The 22,063-nt window shown below is 45.7% G+C and overlaps 1 long non-coding RNA gene across 1 annotated transcript; it reads right to left on the reverse strand.

The window, feature by feature from the left end:
• Window positions 1-13,338: 13,338 nt before the first annotated feature.
• On the reverse strand, window positions 13,339-14,991 carry LOC134475635 (uncharacterized). The gene is made up of 3 exons (XR_010046810.1): window positions 14,918-14,991; window positions 14,461-14,538; window positions 13,339-13,490 (listed from the first exon to the last, which is right to left on the reverse strand). It is a non-coding gene; the product is annotated as an uncharacterized LOC134475635 (long non-coding RNA).
• Window positions 14,992-22,063: the final 7,072 nt, after the last annotated feature.

The raw sequence follows: 22,063 nt of genomic DNA on the forward strand, positions 1-22,063 counted from the left end.
TGACGACAAAGCCCAGGCCAGGACATGCCACAAACCGCTGCTTCCTGCCAGAATCTGGGCAGTTGGGGGGCCTGGTTCTCTTTCATTCCCCTTCAGTCTTCACATTACTGTGAAGCAGTTGACAATCTTGCTCTACAAGCTAGGAGTCTGACTTCAGAAGTGACACGGGTTTACCTCACCTCACAAAATGACGGATGTGAGTTCAGGGTCCAGATCTAGGGACTTAAATCCTATGCTTTAAGTAATGTGTCTCTGTATTTGCACAATCGTATGTCACGGACAATTATGAATTAGGTAGACTGAGGGCCCCCATGTGCAGGTTGTTCAGCTACTGGGAGCTTCTAGAATCACTGGCTGGAACTGCTGTTGTCCTGTTTGCAGAGCTGAATAAAAAAAATTTGTTCATGTGTGCATGCATGTGTGTCTGTGTTTGTGTGTTTATATATGAGAAGGGAGAGAGATTTAGAAATATGAGCCAAGATGACAGCACTGGTGGAAGGAAACTCCAGCTCTTACCTCTGAATTTCCATGCTGGGTGTTTAAATAGCAAAAGAGCCAGGAGGCCACGCTGAGCTAAGTAAATCAGCCCCTGCAGCGAGATCTCCTACACCAAGACCAGAGGGGCCAGGGGCCCTGAGTCTGTTTAGACCTTCAGGTGAGAGAGGCAGAGCCGGGAAGAGGGCGTCAGGAGAGGTAGAGTGAACCCAGCACTGAGCTTCTCGGTTAATGGCTACAATCCCACATCAGCTACTGTCAGATCTTGGCATAAACAACCCTAACTATATAACAGTTGTTATCACTGCATTAGCATTTATTAAAAGCCTGTAATTATTATCCTTACTCATGGTGTGTGTGTGTGTATAGGTGAATGTGTGTGCGCGAGAGAGAGCTCTAATCCCTGTTTACACGCATCCTCCTAATTCATTTTTGATCGGACTGAACGGGGGCCAAGCCTCTTTAGCTAACATTGACTTTGGCTGGGTGTCAGAGGAGCAGGATTTGGAGGAACTGGAAGGGCCTGCTTTCGTTCCACCTTTTTTTTTTTTAATTAACTATTTTGAAGCCCAGTACAACCCAAATTCTGCATCCAGGCTCTACCCTTTGCTCATGTCTACTTTCTCTCTACTTTGATAGCAAAGTCCCAAGTTAGTTGCTTTTTTTAAAATTTTTTCAACTTAATATCCTTAAACCAAATTTGTTCCTGAACTAGAATGAAAATTCTTCTCAGCAGAAACCAACCTCTTTCCTCATTCCCTTGATGTTTTTACTTTTCTGATGAGTTTGAGATGGTTTTTGAAAAATGGATAAAACATACAAAACAAAGAAATTAAATATTATGAAAAATAAGGAGAAGATACTAATCAGATCAGAGTAGCACCAGCACCCAAACTGGACTTGTGGGCTGTTTTCTAATGATGTTGGCAGGGCCTGGGTCCCTCTGTTCTCGGTGGCCTTTGTGGCATATCTACATTGCAAAACAAACACCATTAACAAAGGTGTTTGGAGCCTGACTTCATCAGCACGCGGCCTCCCTGCAGACTGGCATCCCTGTTACAGAACATCCAGCTACTTGACGGTCCCTGGCCAAGGTGGCTGTCTCCTCTCTTGTCCACAGTTCCTTCAGGGTCATTGTATCCCAAACAATAGTCTGCTTCCTATGGAAACCTGCCGCTCTACCTGCAGCCCTCAGAACCCCACCCTCCACCTAGTGGTCCAAGCAGAATCTAGGGTATCCTGCAGATCTCCCCTTGTCTTCCCTCGGCCTCCAGCCTCCTAAGCCCCTGCTCCCTCTCCTAATCCACTCCCCTCAGTGGAACCGCTTCTGATCACGTCATCCTCCTGCTCATAAGCCTTGGGCGAGTGTCCCATTGCCACAGACATAAATTCCAAACTTACTCAGTCCTTCCCTGGATGTCAAGAGATAGCTCTGACCTTTCAAAGAAGTTCACCTCATTTTGCCTCAAAGGCTTAACTTGGTTTCTTGTATCCACACGTGGAAAAAGATGACAACAAATAGGAACACTGACACTTTGCTTTGTGGTTTGTCCGTTTTCGTGTAAACAGAAAATTTCCCCTGTAGTGACCAGTGGAGAAACTAGTCTCAGGAGGACTGGAAGAGCTGGGAAGTTGGAGAAAAGTCAGAAAAGGCTCAGGAAAGTGAGGGGCAGGGGAGACAGAGCAATGAGAGGGAATGAGTCCTGGGAGAGAAACGGGAAAGAATACAAGGAGGACTTGACAAGAATCAGATCGTCTCATTCAGAACAAGAGAACTCGGTAGACGAGAAAGGACCTGTGCAGGACCAGGGAGATGAGGCTGGTAATCTCTGTTCATGGGCATCTGGGAAGGGAGCAGAGTGGCCCTGGAGGACACCAGAAAACTCCAGAAGTCCTGAGAAAATGTGAGCCCCGCGTGACCAGGGAAGGGTGGAGTGGCACTGTTGGCCGCTGGATGTCCTCACTTATTGCTGAGACATGGCGCATTCTGACAGGCGAGTGGGCAGGAAGGTACTTACAGAGCAACTGTAGCCATGAGCAGGAGGTGACTCGCCCTGGGCTGTCAGAAGTCTCCCGGGGCTGCTCCGAGTAGCCTGGTGAGAAGCAAGGGGCACAGGGGTCATGGAGGGAAACCCTGTTCTCCTTTAGGGCCTCAGAGTCAGTGCCTCTGGTCATGAGTGTCAGCTTTCTTGTCCCTTTCAGCCTAGGTCAGGTGCCTGTGGGGAATTAACAGCACCACCTTACCCAATCCCGTGTGGCACATATTTCTCATGGCAAACTTTCTTTCTTCTCTTATGGCCGCACTGGAAAGTCCAAGGGTGGATGGGAGGGGCATCGTTCTCTCGTCCATGTGCTTCCTCGAGGTCACTCTTGACCCCCAACACCCAGGACAGCAGTTGCCACATACACGACGAGCTGAATGAAAGCGTGAAGGGAAAGACAGAAAACAGACCATACATTGGAGGAGAACCAACACAGCACGATGATGACTGATTTCCATTCAACAAATATTTATGCAGTGAGGATTATGCACGGAGCAGAGGGCTGGGGACTGGAACTTGTTGTAGTTTGTCCCTGTCCTCCCTCCGTAGCACCGCCTGATCCAACTCAACGTCTTTCCATCCGTGGTTGCACGTTTCTCCAGAATCTCCTTTGTCTCCTTTTCCATGAACCAGGACAGACCACGGGCAAATCTCAACCGTCTTCTTGGAGAAAAAGCCTTCTTTTCCTTACACATTGGACGTGAAACTGCTTTGCTGAGTCTTTTACACAGTGGATTTTGGGCTCAAGAATTGGAAACGTTCGTGCTCTGGCCACATAGCTTTTGCTCGCTCGAAGCTGTGAGGGCTCCTAGAGAACTCAGCACGGCAGCATCACTTGGGGGAAGGAGCTCAGCCTGTGTTTTTATCCTCACGTCAAAGCTGCCAGCATTTTTAATGGGAAACGGGGCCCCTGTCAGATGAGGAGGAGGCGAACGAGACACTTTGAAACAGAGAAAAAGACATATATAAACCAGCAGGCTGACCACATTATCTCCACTGCTGTTTTATAGCCATATTATGCACTCAATTTTAAAAAATGCTGGATGTAAAAAGTGCAGAAAGATAAGGCCCTGGTGAGAGGGTGGAACCCTAGCGAGGCCTTTCTCTCCCCCTCCTAGGAGGTACTTTCCTTGATTCTGCAGCTGAAAACGTACAGTCAGCAGCAGCTTCGTTCTACACTGCAATTAGGGTTACGCATGAGACCAGGCTTCTGAAGACGACTACCCAGACAGAGCTCGGGGATGAAATGGAAACCAGACCTGTGGCTGGAGCAGCTGGCACCAGCCGGGACCCCAATATATAGGAATGGTATAGATTGAAGAGAAGACGAAATGAAAGGCAGTCATTACAGTTAAATGGCTGTCACAATCGCCAGCTGTTTATTCAAAAGGAAAAGTCGGACTGGTGTGGGGATTCTGGAGGCTGCTGAGAGGACTCTGCCTGGACCCGAAAGACCTTTGAGCCATTCCTGCAGCAGCAGCAGGAGCAGGGAGCGGGGTTGCCAGCGCACCTCGGGTTTCTGGCTGACGTGGGTGCTTTTCACCCCGTCTCGGTGCGGGCGGCTCAGGGTGGGACCTGGGTCGCCCTCGTCATCTCCGTGAAGATGCTGAGACCCGACTCTGCTTCCCTGTGAGCTCAGTGGGAGGCAGCCCTCAGACATCTAGATTTGTACAGTTCTCCGCCAGTGTTCCTAAAAGCTGTCCCAGGTCAGAAATAGCCCAGCACCCCACGTGGGGATCCAGTTCCTTTCGCCAGGGTCACCCTCAGAGCTGGGGGCTGTGCTAACCCCCTGCCCACCCACCTACCGCCTTCAGGGCCTCAGTCCCGTTTCATTCTCTTCTTTCTTTTCGTTAATTTTGGTTTGTGTGAATCACATTGGAAGGGGCTCATTACTGTGTTCCCCACACGCTAACCCCACACAAACAGCGCATTAGCAGGGCAGGTTCTCGCCACCTGTGTCCCGGGTCTTGTCCCCGTTCATTCCCAATAAATAAATTCAAAACTGGATGACTGAACACACCTTATTTTAGGAAGCAGAAGAGAGGATCCCTGTGGGCAACCAGTGCTCCAATCTGAGAACATCAGAGGTGAAATTTCCAAGCAGAGGGGACTATTTAAGTTCTATGCCCCACCATTCCTGAAGGTGGCGTTTCCAGGAGATACCAATTACAGTAGCTGGGGATAGGTGAGGATACCAGCCTCAGAAACTGTGACCGAAGTGGCCTGTGTGGGACTCAGGCATCAGTATCCATTCAAATCCTCTGGAGCAATTTTCATTCCTTGCCAAGATTGCAAATCGGAGCACAAGGATTGAGATAGTTTGGGAGGAGACCAGAGAACAAATATCTTAGATCTGGCTACTGAAAGCTCGCATCAGCCATCTAGGTATTGCTTGGGAGCGGCCCTGGCTTCTGAGTGAAAGTCTAACCCCACAGTGGCCCGTGATCAGGGTGTGTGGTAAGACTCTGAGAGAGCCACTCTTGGGGATAAGCAAGCTAAGGAGCTCTTACCTGTCTTCCTGAAGCCCAGGCATGGACTCTTTTGCCTTGGACGTGTCACAGTAAAACATTGGAGTGTTAGTGCATAGACATCTCTTTCTTCTATTTAGTTAAAGCAAATTTCACATTTAGAGCTATGAACTTCCCAGCTGCCTCTGGACTCCCTTTCTTGGCAGGAAGCCTAGTACTCTGTGCTTTCTCCCGTGAGCCTTTTTCACACTAACGTGTACAGGACTGCCAAAAGCACAGGAAGTTTTCCACTTCGGGCAATGAGGGTTTGAGCCTTGGCCGTGCTACTTTCTGGCAGTGAAAACTGATAAATCAAAGAAGCTCGACCTTATCTGCAGGTTTGTCATCCATAAAAAAAAAGGGAACAATAGCCTTTGCACAGCCCATCCTGCAGGGCCGATCGGAGGATCAAATCAGATAATTTGCATAAACAAAAGGAGGTCTAATTATGGTCATTGCACTTTGTGTGACTCACAGCATTCTAAGTTCATAAAAGCTCTGTTTGGAGAGAAAGGAAAGGTACAGATGAATATGTAATTTCAGGGTGGCACCAGGAAACAGTCCTTGGGGAGTCAGGGCCAGGAGAAAGCCAGGCGTGGTTAATAAATTTATGGGAATCCTAGGCCTTCTAAAAACTCCACGTGACCCAAATACATTGCCTTTATTTGCCTAAGCTACCAGAGAGCTTGGAGTTAAATTAGGTTCCCTGCAATTACTTGCTCTTCACTCTTTCTCTGCCAAATCATCTAAAATATTTTTCCCAAAGTAGACTAAAAATAAATCAATAATGATAATAACAACAATACCAAGAAATATGAGTTGCAACCCAAAACACACAGTCATAAGCCATTCTGGTTGGTGTCCATTTGTCTAGGGCAGCGCTGTCTAATATAAAATTATACTGCAAGCCTTGTACATTGTTCGCAATGTGATAGTAGTCAGAATTTTAAAAAGCAAAGAAGAAAACGGTGGCATTTACTTAATATATGTAAAGTCAATATCACCGACACATTATTGCTTCAAAATGTAATCAATATAAAAATCACCAAGGTATTTTACATCATCCCCTGTGCATACTAAGCCTTTCAAAACTGGTAAGTACTTGGTATTCACACCATTCCTCCTTTGGGTTTGGTTCATTTCAAGGGCCACACGACTGCAAAGGCTTAGACAGTGTGATGGAAGGAGAATTCCATTAAGTCTGACTGTTTATTGCAGGCCTATTTGGAGATTTATAAGCTTTTCTAATTGCCATAGAAACACGTTGCATAAGGGTCTACCATCTTTCATTTTCAGATAAGCAAAGAAGCTATTCACAGCAATGTGCTCACTGGGCCAAGACTGAAAAACAGAGCTGGGATCCAAATCCACACACAAAACCTAAGACCCATAATCAGCTGTCTACACAGTGTTCTGCTATACCAACCTGAGAGTACCATTAAGACTTAGAGACCTACACACAGCCCCCGTGGGGACTAGCTGTCTGTCTGAACTCAAAGCCACCTCTAGCCATTCAACCCAAGGACCCTCTGAAGATGGCAGTGAGGCCTCCACCCACCATGAAGTAGGCATCTCCCCACCAACCACTACCCTTAACCTGTACGGCTCAGATGAGAAGTTTGGAAGAAGCAATTATGATTTTATTGCGCCCGCTGTGCTGACGATTAATTCTGAGTGCCGGTGGAAAATGCACCCTCTCATTTGCTAACACGCACTATAATTATGCATGCCTCTCCAGGTACTATAATTTAGGACTTTAAAAAAGCCCCATTCCGAACAAGTAGTGCTATACTTGTAAAACATTACAGATGTGTTATCATATAAATGAGATAGCTGTGACATGATAGTGTGATAATAAATCCCCAACTTAGATTTGGAGACAAGATATGTCAAAAGCAAATCCACACTGCCACTTAATCTTCTACATAAACTGTTTATTTTTTCTGAGTCCTACAATAATACATGTCAGATGGCTTTGATAGCTTCCAGATTAATGTGTTTTCCCCCTTCGGGTCATCACAAGACTACTCATTTCATTAAAGTAACTCTGCTAGTTGCAAGGTGGAAGCGTGCTGGAAAACATAACTGTTTTGCACCAAATTGGGAGTCGGCAAGATGGAATTAATAAATAATACTGATTTCCCCCCATTTCCGGAGAAGGTTGGAAATATTTTTCTGAATCGCATCCTAATTTCCCAAGCTCCCTTCGGGCATGATGAGCCCTGCAATTATGACTTTGGAAGATGCGCTCACTCAAAGCCATTTGTTTGATGTTGGATGGGTTCCACCCCCTTCCCATGATGCCTCTGGGCTGGGGCTGGCCCCCATCAGTTCACACCCTAATTAAAAAGAAAGGCACCTGCAGAAGCCAAGGCCTCTCCAGAGGAGCCTGCTCCCCAAGGTGAAAGCCAGGCCGCAGAACAAGCTCTTTCACACCTGGGAGCCCTGCGAGTCTTAAGCCAGACATCGCCTGACTCCACAGCCCGCCCAGAACCCAATTTTCAAATTGGAAAACTCACAGACTTACCCCATCCCTCCCAATAATTTAATAAGCAAGTACAGGAAGGCTGTGTTGGTCCAGGAAGATAATTGACAGCATGGGGAAGCGTTCCCGTGAGCCTCCAGCTTCCCAGTGCAAGAGGCCAGAGGTTAGTCTGCAAGTTCTTTTTGTAAAAGACTAGAGAGAAAAAGTGTTAGGCTTCAAGGTCCATGCACATCTCCAGCTCAACTGGCCAGGTCTGGTACGTAGCCCAGAAAGAGCTGTAGACAACCCCTAATCAAAGGAGCATGGCTGCTCCCTGTGAAACTGACATGTGAACTAGGAAATTTGAATTTCATATAAATTTTTCATTGCAGGTCACTATTTTTGCAAGTGTCTCAAAGTAATATTTTTCTTTCAATTTTTCCTCTTATTTTCTCATTTATTTACTTATTTATCTATTGTCTTTCTGAGACAGGATCTTGCTATGCAGTTCAGGCTGGACTGAAGCTCACTTTGTAGCCCAGACTGGGGCTCAAACTCGAAACAACCCTCCTGCCTCAGCCTCCCAAATGCTGGGATTACAGGCATGCACCACCAACACCTTGGTAATTTTTCTTCTTTTTAAAATGTGGAAGCCATTCTTAGTTAGTCTGTGAGCTGTATAAAAGCAGATGGGGGCAGATTTGGCTAATGGGCTATCCCTTCCTGGCTCATGGTAGAGAGGGGCTGGACCAAGGGGCCTCAGTATCTATCCCAAGGCCATAACCTGATGTTTTCCCATTAACCCAGAACTGCTGTCCGAGGTGGACAGCAGACCTCAGATGTCAGTTCCCTCCTGTGCAGCCTCTGCCTGTGCCACTGTCCCTCTCAAATGCCAGTAGGAAATCCTCTCTACCCTAGGATAAATCCCAAACCCTTGAGTACATTTTCACTCTGCAGGCAAAAAGTGTGTGGATCCAGAAAGGGTTCCCAGAAATCATGCAAGGCATCAACCCACGCCGGGCAAGTAATTGGTGGTAAGGCTGAGTGATTAACTGCACTTTCTCTCCTGGGTTACAACAAGGCCTCTTTCTCAACTTGGTGATCTGCACACAACAACAAGCAACAGCATGACCCAAGCTACCGGAGCAGAACCAGTTCCCCATCACACACGTCTTCCCTGGAAGCCACATGGATGGTCTGGCTCAGGTGTTTGTTCTGCAAGGAGGAGCTGTGGTTAAGGAGTTAAAGACATGGACAGAGCTCAAGACAGAACAGGACCCTGAGAAGAGAGACCTGTTCCTCCTGTTGACTCGCCAAGCCTTTCTCCCAATAAAAGAACCACCTGGCCAGTTCTGAGTGTGAAAAGTGTCAGACACCAAGTGTGCATCTTTAAGACTATCTCACCAGTGACTGAGACCTCTACTAAGCCAGCGGAGCTAGTCTTGGTCTATTCTCATCCCATGGGAGACTGAGGACACTGTCCTAGTCCTGTTCTTAATGTCTCCATGGAAGGCACAACCCTGGCCATAGATGGTAGAAACATTCTTCTCCCAGAATTTAAGGAACTGAAAATTCCTGCGGGGAGCCACTGAGCAGAAATCTGGCCCTTTGTTCAAGTGAACTGTGCACATTATAAACCAGGCCAGCAGCTGTAGCAGAAATTATCCCAGTGACTTACCCAGGTTAAGCACTCACTTTTTCTCTTCCATAAAATCCCATCCAAGGCATTCTGCTCGGCTGGCTTTCCTGAGTGACTGTCCTCTAGATTATGACTCAGGGATACCTTGGGCATCCACCATCCTCCAACTTGAGTGTGCAAACGAGTCACCAGGAAAGCAACCGACCAGCAGAGATTCTGATTCAGTGGGCACGGGGTGGGGCTAAGAATCTGAATCTTTAGCGAGTCCTCAGCCTGCTTATCTGCTGACTCACGAGCCGCAGTTTGAGAATCCACTTTCCACAAGGAAGTTCACGTGGAGCTTTGAGAAGCTGCACAAAACCTGTCTCACACGTCCTTCATCTGCATATTTACATTAGAGGATTACTTAGTCTTGTCATTTTCACCACTGAACTAGGTCTTGGGTCTCTCTGTCCCCTGCCACTGCTACTATTCAACATGTTTGAAATGTAAACTTCATCTTGAAACTTCGGGATCTAAAATTGTCAGACATGTATCCCTGGGCAAGAGGAGGGAAGACAGACCCTTCTGTGTGGCCAAGACTCCTACAATCCTGGCTCTACCAATTCCTCATCCACATTCCTCTCCTTTTTCGTCCAGTATTTCATCCACAACACATCCCCCAAAACTCCACCTCAGGTAGCAATTGCTACTTCAGCTCTAATTGGTTTCTCTCCCGTGGTGAGCATGACTTCCGGGTATATTCTTAATCACCTTCTAAACTCAGATCCAAGGAAACACAACCGGCTGGTGTACATTTTAAATCATCTGCAGAGCAAGGCTTGTTAAGACGTAAGGCCCACACATCCCTCTGGAAATGTGGAGAATTGTTTGCTACTCTCACATGTTGGAAAAGTTGTGGAAAAACTTTTTTCCATTCCTGACTGATGAAAGGTACATGCAGACATAGCTTCTTGGGGGAGGGTTCAGTTTTTGCATGCTTAATGGTTCAACCAGTGCATATTTCTACATCTCTCTCGCTGAAAACTCATGTTGACAAAAAGGCCAGAGCAGGATGGTAAGTGTAATACTGTTCATAAAATGAAAAATCAAAATTTGTATGTGTCCACCCATAGGAGAATAGACGTAGAAGTTACAGAGCTATAGTCCACTACTTCTGCCGGGAATGGGCCCTCAATGGTTCTTGAATGGTCTCCTGGCCTTAGTTCTAGAAACCAAAAGCAAGCTCAGTGTCGGTTGAACGATATAACACAACATATGTAAACATACACAAATACCACACAGACTGTCCACTGCTATGTCCTAGGGCAACGAACTGAAAAAATCATGTAACACTAATAAGTGTAGTTGTCTATGAGGTCAAAGCTTGAGTTAAATATCCTCAGAGCCTTTTAGATTTATCTCTGAATTTTTTCTTTTTACAAGTAGTATTGCATTCAGGTGTTGTCTGTGTAACTAAAATCGAACTTTTTCCCTAACGCTCTGAGGTCTCTGGAGGTGTTTCTAACTCCTCTGGCAGAATCAGGTCTATCATCTGTATGCTTCTTATTTGCATGCTAGCCCTTTACCTGCCTGCCTTCCTCACTGGGCTGAGGCATGTCCTGTCCCCCTGTATCCCTTGGTGTGTAACACAGTGCTTAGCATCTGTGGATCACACAGAGGAACACATCAAAAACCTTCTAAGGGAATGAATGAATGTTTGCACCCACATCCTGCAGCTATACCCCTGTCCATAAGATAATCCTTTCCAGTCTGAGTACAGAGCTGACACAAAGCAGCCCATTCAATTAATAACCATGGTACTAAGGTTGATATGCGGCCCCTTCGGACCAGTGTAGCTGTTCCACTTGGCAGAACACCGAAGTCCTTCTGTACAATTATAAATGGCCTCTCTACACTTTCCACTGCCCCGACAGCTTCTCCAGGGATCCCCACAGTCCAGGAACCGAAGAATGAGAACTTGGCCTCACAGGGGCTACCAAAACTTTGCTCCGGACCTGAATCCCTCTTCCTGTTGCCATCTATGATACTAGGAGGTCACCTCTGGTTAGTACACAAACATGCCACATGATTAAGTTCTTGATGTGTCGTTGTTATCTCATGGGATCCTCATCCTCATAGGGAAAGCTGAGGACCTTGGTTACGCATTGGGACCAAGATGTTTGTGGAGCAAGCTGGGGCTCAAGCCCAGTTCTGTCTAACCCTAGAGCTGCTATCACTACCGTGAGCTCTGCTGCAGAAGCTGTCTGCTCTAGGACCAGCTGAATGGGACCCACAAACCTACCGTGTTAATAAGGTTCTCTGTAAAAGAACATCCTCAACATGTCCCCATCCCTTTGCTAACCTAAGTCAAACACACTGTCCTCCTAGAGGACCCTCGCTCCAAGAAGTTCTTTCTTTCCTGTAGGACCTGTGCCTGCCCCTTCCAAGAAGTCCCATGTCCCTGTGTGCACAAAGAGGCCAACAACTCCATGTATCAAACCAAATAGAAATCTCTGAGGATGGAGCAGAGACTTTAGAGGACTTAACAAACACTGTGTCTGCCCGCTCTGGGCTCTGAAGTTCAGGTGTTTCTGTTTCTCTGGTGTTTGTGTATACAACGTGGGAATGAAAGGAAAACAGATAAATGTTATTTATCCACAAGACACTTTAATCAAATTCTCCAAACAGAAAAAAAAAGTTTATTAATGTAGTCAGCGTCCCTGAAATGACAAGTGACGTCTGTAATTGAAGCTAAATGCTGCAGGCTCCTTGGGTGTGTTAGGGATGGCGGCTGCTGAGGTGACAGGCATTGGATATGACAAAGCCACACACCAGTCTGGGGAAACAGATTTCCGCTTTTGTACCCACCTGCAGCCCAGACAGGAGGTGCCTCATGCTCCCCTTAATCATGCATCAAGCCGAGTGACATTTGAAATGGGAATAATTTCCCCATGAACTGCAACTGCCTCTCTGCGTTCTGATGCTTATTCTGAATCCGATTGCCTTTACCTGCAGCACGCAGGGGCTGAACCTCATCCAAGACTCACCAGCAACCGGGCTGCAGTTAAGCCAGGAGGAAAAGGGACATTTGCATCTCTGTTGAAGAAGGTATTTGGAGGAAAAAAAAATGTCACATAGGAAATATTTTTTCTAAACAGAAAGAGGAATTGTGAACACCTGTAGGAAGGCTTTTATGACCCATCCTATCTTCCCCTGGGACACTATTCTCAATTGTGGCGGCTCAAAAGCAAAGTCACTATCTAAGCTCCATCTCAGACCTCCTGAATCCAGTGGGAGGGGCGGGCTGTGGGATGCACTGGACATGGACATTTTCTATTCTTGAGCATCTTACTCGGTAGCAGTTTATGTAAGTCTCCAGAGATTCCGGTGGCATTTTGTAAGTACCTAGCAGTGTCAAGGATTTCAACTTTAGACCTCAGAAGTGAGGGCTAACTGGGAAGGGGACCTCCCTCCTTGGACTAATGTTGAATATCTCAACTTCCTCTCTTGGAACTTTGCTCTGTAGAGTGGCAGCTTTGCCTCCACGTTTCCTCCAGTTGCTATTTCTCCATCTTTCGATCCAGATACCAAATGTGAGGTTATTTGTAGCCACTTTGACTCTGAAAAAGACAGAGTGATGGGAATGACACGGGAGGAGAAGGGGTCACTGAAGCATCACAGGGCAGTGAGGAGGGAAGCAAATGCAGGAGAATAGAACACGTGCCATGACACAAGCAGGGGTGGTCTCAAGAGATGTGGCAGAAAAACATGTCACAGTGTCTGTGGCAGCTGAGTGATGTGTACAAAAAGCTGAGCACCTGCCACTCAAAATGTGATCTGAAGGCCAGCAATGGCATAAGGTGCGTGTGAGAAATGCAGAGTCCTGGGCCCCACCCCAGGCCTCCTCAGGGAACACGCACTTGCCATCGTCTGCTACCTGCATCTTAATGGGGTCCCCTCCGTGAGGCCAGTGCCCCTAAAAGTCTGGGAGTGCCTGGGAAACAAAGTCAGAGCCAGGAACAGCACACGCTGGGAGCTGTGGACACCTCTCCCTCCCAGCAAGCTGGTTTTCATGGCCACTCAGCTCTTCTGAATCCCAATTAATGGCCAGAGAGCTGGGCTGACTTGCCTAAGCTTAGGATGAGTTTGGGGTATAAAGACGTATGTATGAAAATAGCCATTTCAGAAGAAAAATGATAAAACCTTCATCTCCTCTCAGTTGTCTCCTAAGGTCCACCATAGCTCTGTCCATTGGGTTTCTTTTCCTTTACCAAGAGTTGGCCTGGCTCCTGAGAAAGCACAGGTATCATGGCAGACAGAATCGCTGTGTCCGGAGCAGCAATTCCAGAACCCCAAATCAGCTGCAGTAAAAGGGAAATTCGTGGATAGTGTTAATTTCACGCCATGGACCCCTCCTGCATGAGGCATCAGATGAACACAGCTAACAGACGGGAGTGTCTTCTGGGTCCCTATTAGCACTTTATATGCATGTTCTCAATCCTTCAAAATAACAGTGCGGCTTAGATTCCATCGCCCTGCTTCACAAATGACAAAACAGAGCCTCAGAGAAGCCAGAGGACCTCACCAAGCTCACATGTGAAATAAACCACAGGCTGGGGTCTGAAGCAGGTGACCAGCTGTCTCTCTGCCAGTGCCCTTTCTACCTCATCTATCAATCTGCCACTGGGGAAAAAAATCAACCTTTCAAATAGATGAGGAACGCAGAGCTAGTCCAGTGGCAAGGAAAGCATGTGAATGTTAATCAGACCTTTATCCTGTTGGCTAATAGATTATTAAACAAGGTTAATGTTACAGTGATAGAAAGAAGAAAAGCATCTATCTATGTGCCCCCAGAGGCCACAGGAGACACTGCCAAAATATCGGCTGAGAAGGGAGGATGTCCCTCGGCATAAGCCTACCATGCTTAAATGATGCCAGGCATATGCAGAGGGCCAGGGACCCGCCACACACAGGCACACACACACAGGAAAGGTCTAGGAACTGTGGCTGGGTGGGCGACCATCACTGAGGCTGAGGGTGTGGGGCCTTAGCTGGGAGGACATGGCCTCTCTAAACCAACAGAGCAGAACTCAGGGGTCCTATTTATTTGCAGCCATATCGGACATGGTACATTGTGGCATATGGAACTCAACACTGCAGATCAGTGATGATCACACAAGGTGACTCAGTGATCAGCCAGCAGTAACTCAACCACAGAGGAACTGCCTAAAGAAGTCCACCATGTACTGGCCCATCTGGCACCAAGCACCACTGAGGGGAGGTATGCTAGGAAACAAAGATTCAGCATTGTACACAAAACACAGAATTTACCCAGGTGTGGTGATGTGCAACTGTAAATAGCAGCTGCTCAGGAGGCTGAGGCAGGAGGATTGCAAGTTCAAGGCCATCCTGGAAAAATTAGCAAGATCCTGTCTTAAAATCAAATAAAACCGAAAAGTGTGGGAAATACAGTTCAGAACAGCACTTGCCTAGAGTATACGAGGCTATGTGTTCAACCCTGAGTACCAAAATCTAATCAAAACACAAACAAAAATACCATGAAATTTGAGACCCCAATGTATACCCTGCTTTGGTCATTAAGGAGCCTTGTGATTATAGGCAGTTACACTTCAGGTTTTAACAGTTTCCTTGGCAAATCTAGGATCAAGAAGGCTTTATGTTTTCATTTGATTTGCTTTGTGTAATTGGGCGGTCAGAGGAGCTTTGATAAAATTACTTCACTAGACCTCAGTTTCTATATCTGTTAGTTGGGAATAATATTACCTACCTCAAAGTGTTCTTTCTTGCAGGTGCTAAAGAAAATAAATGCGATCAGCCTTCAGGGAGATGCAAACTATGGGATCCAAATGAGGCAGGTGTTAGTATTACTCTTGTACCATTTTAAAGAAACAACAATGCAGCACTAGGCTTAAGAATTTATAATTTAGGGAGCATCGACAGTCACCACAGAGCCCTTGCCAATGCTTCTGTAATGAAAATCATAGCAAAGGCCAGGGCATGGTGCTTTATGCGGCTGTGAGCTGATCAAAGCCCGGAGCCCACAAGCTTTCCATGGACCTGCACAGACATTTCAGCCAGAGGGAAGCCAACAGCATCCCAGTGTACCACGGAGCCTGAGTCTTCCCAAACAAGTGAGGCTGGGGTGTCAGGTCAGCATCTGAAAGTGGGGGAAACACAGCTGCTCGCCTCCTTGTGGATCACCCTCTGGAAGGAGGTCAGAAACCTCAATTTCCAAGACTCTTCTAGGAGCTTCCCCTGCACAACAGAATTTAGTCACTACTCCTCTCTCTCAGGCTTTGCGAAAGGTTACATATATGGTGACTCAATAGAATGTACAGAAATTTTAAAACTCCCATTTAAAGTTATTTTCATGCCTTCTATTTTTAAATTCAATTTTCAGATGTTTAAAATGAGCATAATATATTAGCATATTACTATACATGCATCACTTTAAAAACTTGTACAATCTCCACACACGTGTGTGCACACAGAGGCACACACACACATACCATACACACATACACATGCATGTACACATATATAACATTTTGGAAACTACTGCTGTACTATGTTATATTCTTGAGGAATGCTTCTCTACCTTTCTGGAGTTTATCTCAGCTCAGATTTTGCCTCCGCACATTCAGTTCTAAGTTTTATTTATTTTTTACTTTCTTCCAGTTATGCAAGAGGAGAATCAGCATTCTTCCATTCACATTGTTTTGGAAAACAACAGCACATCCGTCAAGGGTGCAAGGGCCTAAAGTCCAGGTTTTCTGTGTACCAGGCTAAAAAAGGCATGTGCCCCAAGTGCCAGGGCTGGGTGGCATGGCATCAGGCTGACACTGATTTCATCTTAAAAGCTGCTTAAGCTCTTTCTCAGATTAAGGAACCACGGGCCCTGTGCCTAAGGGTGGGCTACGTCTCATGAGGGCTGGAACCTCCTCAGGACCAGTGCTCTGCGTATAGTTGTACATTCAACAAGCTAACAGACTCATCAATTCCATTATTCGACAAATATTTATGGAGCATCGCGTGGATCCATTATTGTTCTTGGCACAGGACCTCAGCAGTAAGCAAATCCAACAAGGTCCCAGCACTCATGACCTTACTTCCTTATGGGGAAGCCAAGAAATAAAGTAAGCTAATAAATAAATATAAAGATTGTCAATTCAAGTGAAGAGAGGGAAGAAGACTAAAATAAAATGTTGGTCTGGAGAGAAAGCAGGGGAAATGACTTAGATGGAGTTGCTTAGAGTGGCTTGACCAACTGGACAAATTCTCTAAATTTTAATTCTCATGCATTCCTCTTTCCAGAAATTACTAGAAGGTATCATCTATAAACTGTAGGAGGAGACAGGAGAAATATGTCAGACTCAGGAACAGAGCTTCGGTACAAGAGTAATGTGGACACCCAGATTAGAGACCCCATGACCACAGCATGAGCCGCCCATCCTGACTGGAGGCCATTGAGACACCCAGGAGGGTCACTTGGAAGGAAGGGGAATCGACGAGTTCCCAGCCTTAAGAAGATTGATGTAAAGATCATGTAGGGCAGGGGAAAGAAGAATCATGTGGAGAATTGTGCAGATAGTAACAATCACAATAGCAGCGACAGTGGCACCAACCATTGTGGGCTTCCCAAAGAACAAACCTGTAAATGAAAAAGTCATCCCAACACAGATGCATGTCCTAGGTGTGAACACAGTTTAAAGTCATTGCAGTGCAAACCTGGGTCAGATCACAATATAGGCACATCACGGGGACAGGGCCCAAGGTGCGCCGTGGAGCCTCTAGTATCAAAAATTGGATTCTCCTCTTGCAGAGCTAGAAGAAAATAAGAAACAGGTAACTCTTAAAACAGCTCATGTGTGCTGAGAGCTGGCCTCCCAGGGGTAAAACTGCCATGAGACAAAGAGTAAACACAGTCTCCAAAGTGTCCATTGATGGGCATAAATGTCAAATCGCTGTTTTCTCTCAGTATCCCTAACCCCACACTTCTAAGACTACTGCTTCCTGATTGAACCGCGTTAAAAATATGTAAGGTCACAGCACAACCAATGAAGGCTTAGAGATCTAACTCCCCATTTCCTGTTATCTATCTTTTATTTTGCTCTTCAATTTATTTGAAGTTTGGGTTTCTCGTATAAGAGAAATCATATGATAGGTAAGTTGGTGGATCTAATTTGTGTTCTCAAAGTGCATCCACTCTGCCCACGAATGACTCAGGTTTACCCTTGATGACAGCATAGTACTCCATTGTGCGTAAACACATTCTCTTTATCTCTTCATCTGTGGATGGACATATAGGCTGCTTCCAAGATTTAACTGTTGTGAGCTGTGTTGTTCTGTACTACTAAAATAAAAATTAATTTTAAAAAAGCTTGGAGATCCAGTAATAGGGCCACATTACTTCAAAGAAAATTGAATGTGTACCCCTGCCCACTTAGCCCCCCACTTAGCTCTAGCTCTCTGTCTTTCTGCCCCAAGAACCAACTCTGGCTTAAAAATCAACGCTAGCATCACAGATATTTTCAAGGTAGCACAAAAGCAACAACATTAGCATGGCCCATCTTTTAATTACAGGGTTTGACCACAAAATATTTGCAGGCACTTTCAGGAGGCAATGGGCCTTCATCTCAATGTGTGCTGTAAAGAACTCTAGTGCAATTGCTGATCAGGGCTTCTCTCTTATTTATTATTCCTTTCTCTCTGCTCTGGCCTTGCCCCAATAATAAAATCCCACTTAGCACTTACTTTTCCCAAAAAAACACCAATTTTCACCATCTTAGCAGTAAAGAGATGAAAGGGAGCTTTCTCCCCTTTCTTCTTCTTTTTTAAGAGACGAACGTTCTTCTCTCCTCTCAAATATTTAATCATAATTATATTAAGAAACATTTATAAAAAGTTAAGTAATAAAATTAAATAGGTTGGAGAAAAACAGAGAAGGAGACAGCAAGGATTAAGTGTAGTAATATAAAGAATAGATTATATTTAATGAAAATTTCCTCAGTGTTCAACGTTTTTATTATACTTAATAGTGCTGGGCTTCATTTTTGTCTCTAATAATTGTGTGTCCATAATGAATGGCCATTCTCATTCCCCCATTGAGCCCTGACAGAAATTAATAAACCTAATTCTGTAGGTTTAAGTTTAATTTTGTTGAAATATATAAAGTAGTTACATATTCACTTAGCAGCAAACTGAAATGGAGTGGCCTCTAGCTTCTCAGCAACTTTACAGGGAGTAAATTGCTTTCTGGATCTTTCTCCCCACCCGCCCACCACCACTTCTCGTCCCTCTGTTTCGGGTCTTAGCCAGGAGCCTTGTTTTTGATGCACACAGCTATGGAGGACATGCATGACCAAGAGGTGGAACCATGGCCAGGGTTAAAGTTGTAAAAGGCCCAATTATATGGGCAAGTTCATGTCCAAGAACAGCTGTTAATGATTGCTGAGCACACTCCTGCTGGTTTACAGTTTGATCCAGAAAGTATGCGATAAAAGGCAAGGGGTAAGGGGAGCATCTTACAAGCCAGTAGGTTTATAGCCATAAATAATGTCCACAGTCGAGTTGCCGGAGCTCAGAAAGCGTGGGATCGCTCCTTCCCAGCTCAAGGTAGAAGGGCAGGTCTTCCATTAGGATTGAGCCTGGGGAAATTAACAGGAAGTCACATCAGCTCATGATGGTCCCATCTGATTGGCCTGTCCCCTAGTCAGGGTCTTCTTGGAGAGAAGTTAGCTCCACCTGGTGATCCTCCAACTCTCTGTACACTTAACTCTCTCTGTATCTCTCTCTCTCTCTCTCTCCCTCCCTCCCTCCATCTCCCTCAATTCCTCCATCTCTTCACTCACTGATTCTTTGATTGATTCATTCACTCAATAAATGACTGTATCACACATCGTGTGTAGAGACCAAACGGATAACATAAACCACCATGATCCCAAACATCATGGAGTTTATCATGCTTTTTAAAAAGATGGTAACTCAGAAGTTAACATAAAAGTGTGATCTCAGGAGTCATGTAGGGGAGAAGACACATAACAGAAGGGGATTTGAGATGCATCCATAGATCAGTAGGCGCTATCCCGAGGAAATCACAGCTGAGTTGAGATCTGAGAGTGAGCAGAGACGTGGAGGAGGACAGGATGAAGGGGCTGGGGCTCCAGGAGGAGCCTCGCCAATGATGTAGCATGACAAATCTGAGGACATGAGAGGGAGGAAGGGATCAGAGCTGAGATTTAAAGACAGCCAGGGCTGCCTCAGGAGCACAGTTGGATAGAAGAAAGGGTTCTAATGTTCTAGACCACAGTATGGCTGATGACAGTTAATCGTGATTTACAAAAAATGAGTAGAGACGATTTGGATGTTCCCAACACAAAGAAACAATAACTGTCTCAGGTGATAGATTTAGAAATTAATCATTGCACATGTTATAAATGCACTGAGATATCGCACTTACCCCCTGAATATGTCCAACTGTATTAGGCAGCTGAGTTAGGTAAAAACATTATAGGCAGTCAGATAAGGCTAGGCCCTTGGGGAGCAGAGGAGCAGATACCTTGTAATCTTGGAGGAGACTCACACCTCCTGTTGTGGCCCAGATATCAGGACAAAAGGCAAAGCAAATGCAACCACACCCTGAGTGTAAACATCAGGGATTGATATTCAAAGTAAGTAAGGATCACCTTCAGGAAGCCAGGAGTCACCATCTCAAATCTACAGAATGAGACAATGCTCCTTAAGAATGTCTGCTTGCTATGTGACTGGCTTCCCATTTGTCCCTGATATGATCAATTTTACCCGAACAATTAATCTTATTGGTTGATCACCTCATGCCTGCCTGCTTCGCAAGTTCCCATTTTTCTCCACCTTGGACCCATCTCACCTTGTGGTTTTACTCTATAAAAATCCCTAGAAAAATCCCTTGGTAACCCCCAGGGGACCCTTCTGTCCCTCAGACAGAGGCTTGCTTTCTCTCAACAAATATAGCCCGCTCTTAACCTCCGTTTGTTCCTAAAATTCATTGTTCAATTTTACAGAACATGAACTCCTACTGGACATATAGTAGGTTGGGAGTTTCATTCCTCTATATCACAACTATTATGTGTCCATTAAAGATTTCAGGATATTTTAAGAAAAAAAAAAAAAAAATAAGAGAGGATCAGATTAGAACAGACCCCATATTCCAGCCTAAGGACTTTGGAATTTCTCATAAGAACAATACAAACCATGAAAGGGAACCACCCAAAAAGCTGAAGGGGACAAGAGACTTGCTCAGAGCTGTCCCAATGGGGCCTCTCTCTTTTCCCTCTTCTCTCTCCTTTTCTGTTTCCTATCCTTCCTGCGCATTTGAGTAGTCACCCCACAACCTGCTTTCTGGAGAACCTGTAATTCTGTGAGCAGAAGTTCATTCCTCCCAGTGCACCCAGGAGTTTTGGGTCCCAGGCACAATTCTGGCAGCTGGGAGCCTCTGCACCCTGAAGGTCTCTGTGATTCTCTGTCACCTAATTCTACTTCGAAAATCTGTCTAGAAGGTCAATGAGGTGCATGTGCAGAAAGCCCCGAATGGCATTTGCAAGGAAGGAAGTGAAGGAGCACCTCAGAAGGAGTGGGGGTCACCTTGGGATTTACCTCTGGTCAGGACACCAGAAAGCAGATTAAGACAGCTGTTTTGCTTTCCAAGGTTTAAGTTCATGCAGGTGGAGCCTGTGTTGGGAAAGCATGCAGTTGTTAAGAACGGATCAGCTGGGGAAGATTCTGCCGGCCCTGCCCTCCCTCCCTGAACCCTGCCCTCTCCACTGGGCCCCTGCCCTGCCAAGCCACAGGCTTCTTGCTACAAACACTCCACTTGGCCTTTTGAACCACCCGCTCCCCACATACTCAAAGCAATGAAGAACCATCTTCTGATAAGCAGAGTAATTAGCAGCCTGGATATCTGTTATCAGTTCCCCTCCTTCCCATCAGCTCCAAAAAAAATAAAATAAAATAAAACAAAAAACACTAAAATAAGCCCAAGATTCCAGCAATCAGAGGTAGTCACTCTCCTTGGGGGACAGTGGGTGCAGCGTTGGTAATGACAGTCTGAGTTTGGCAGCCACTCTGGCCAAAAGAGTTCTTCCCCTCAGAAGGTTTTGAAGGAAAAGTCTAGGAAATGATTTGGTGGGTGGGGGCTGGGGTGGGCTGAACAGTGACCCTTACCTCTCCAGGCAGGTCAGCTCTTGGGTATTGCACCTGCCAATCTTAAGATGGTAAAAAGCCAATGAATCAATAAATAAGAAAGCATTTCTGAAAACCCCTGTGTGAACACGTGAGGTAGAAGGCTATAATGAACATGCTTGGGCTGAACATTTACCCACACAGTGATGCATTCATGTATCCATTTCATCCCTCCATCCACTCCTTCCCTCACACCTCCACCAATCCATCCATTCAGCCCTCTCCCCACCCACCAGTTTGTCCATTTGTCCATTTGCTCTTCCATCCATCCATCCATCCATCCATCCACACAGATGGTATCTGAGCACATTTCACCTCTTTGCTGGTATCTTGGAACTCCACAGTGAACCAGAGAGACACATTTTCAACCACGTGGAGTTCTGCATTGTGGGGATTTACATGAATAATTAAACAAGTGATAGCACTGCGAGATAAGTATCGAGATAGGAAGAGTTCAAGGTGCAGAGAGACAACATCCACACACGTACCTCAGGCTTGGGCTCCCAGGTCACAGTGTCTCTGGGGACTTTCTGAGCAGAAGGAAGCAACTTGCAAAAGAATCATATCTAGCTGTGCAGGAAAAACAGAAGGACTCTAACATGTGTAGACGAACACCAAGCTTGTTATTTTCCAGATAGTTCTTCAGTTGGTTTCCACAGCTACTACAGAACACAGAAGCTATATGGTTAAATCGCTT

The sequence above is a fragment of the Cavia porcellus genome, unplaced genomic scaffold (genome assembly GCF_034190915.1).
Source record: "Cavia porcellus strain 051 isolate PalLab524CR breed Dunkin Hartley unplaced genomic scaffold, mCavPor4.1 scaffold_4, whole genome shotgun sequence".
NCBI lineage: Eukaryota > Metazoa > Chordata > Mammalia > Rodentia > Caviidae > Cavia > Cavia porcellus.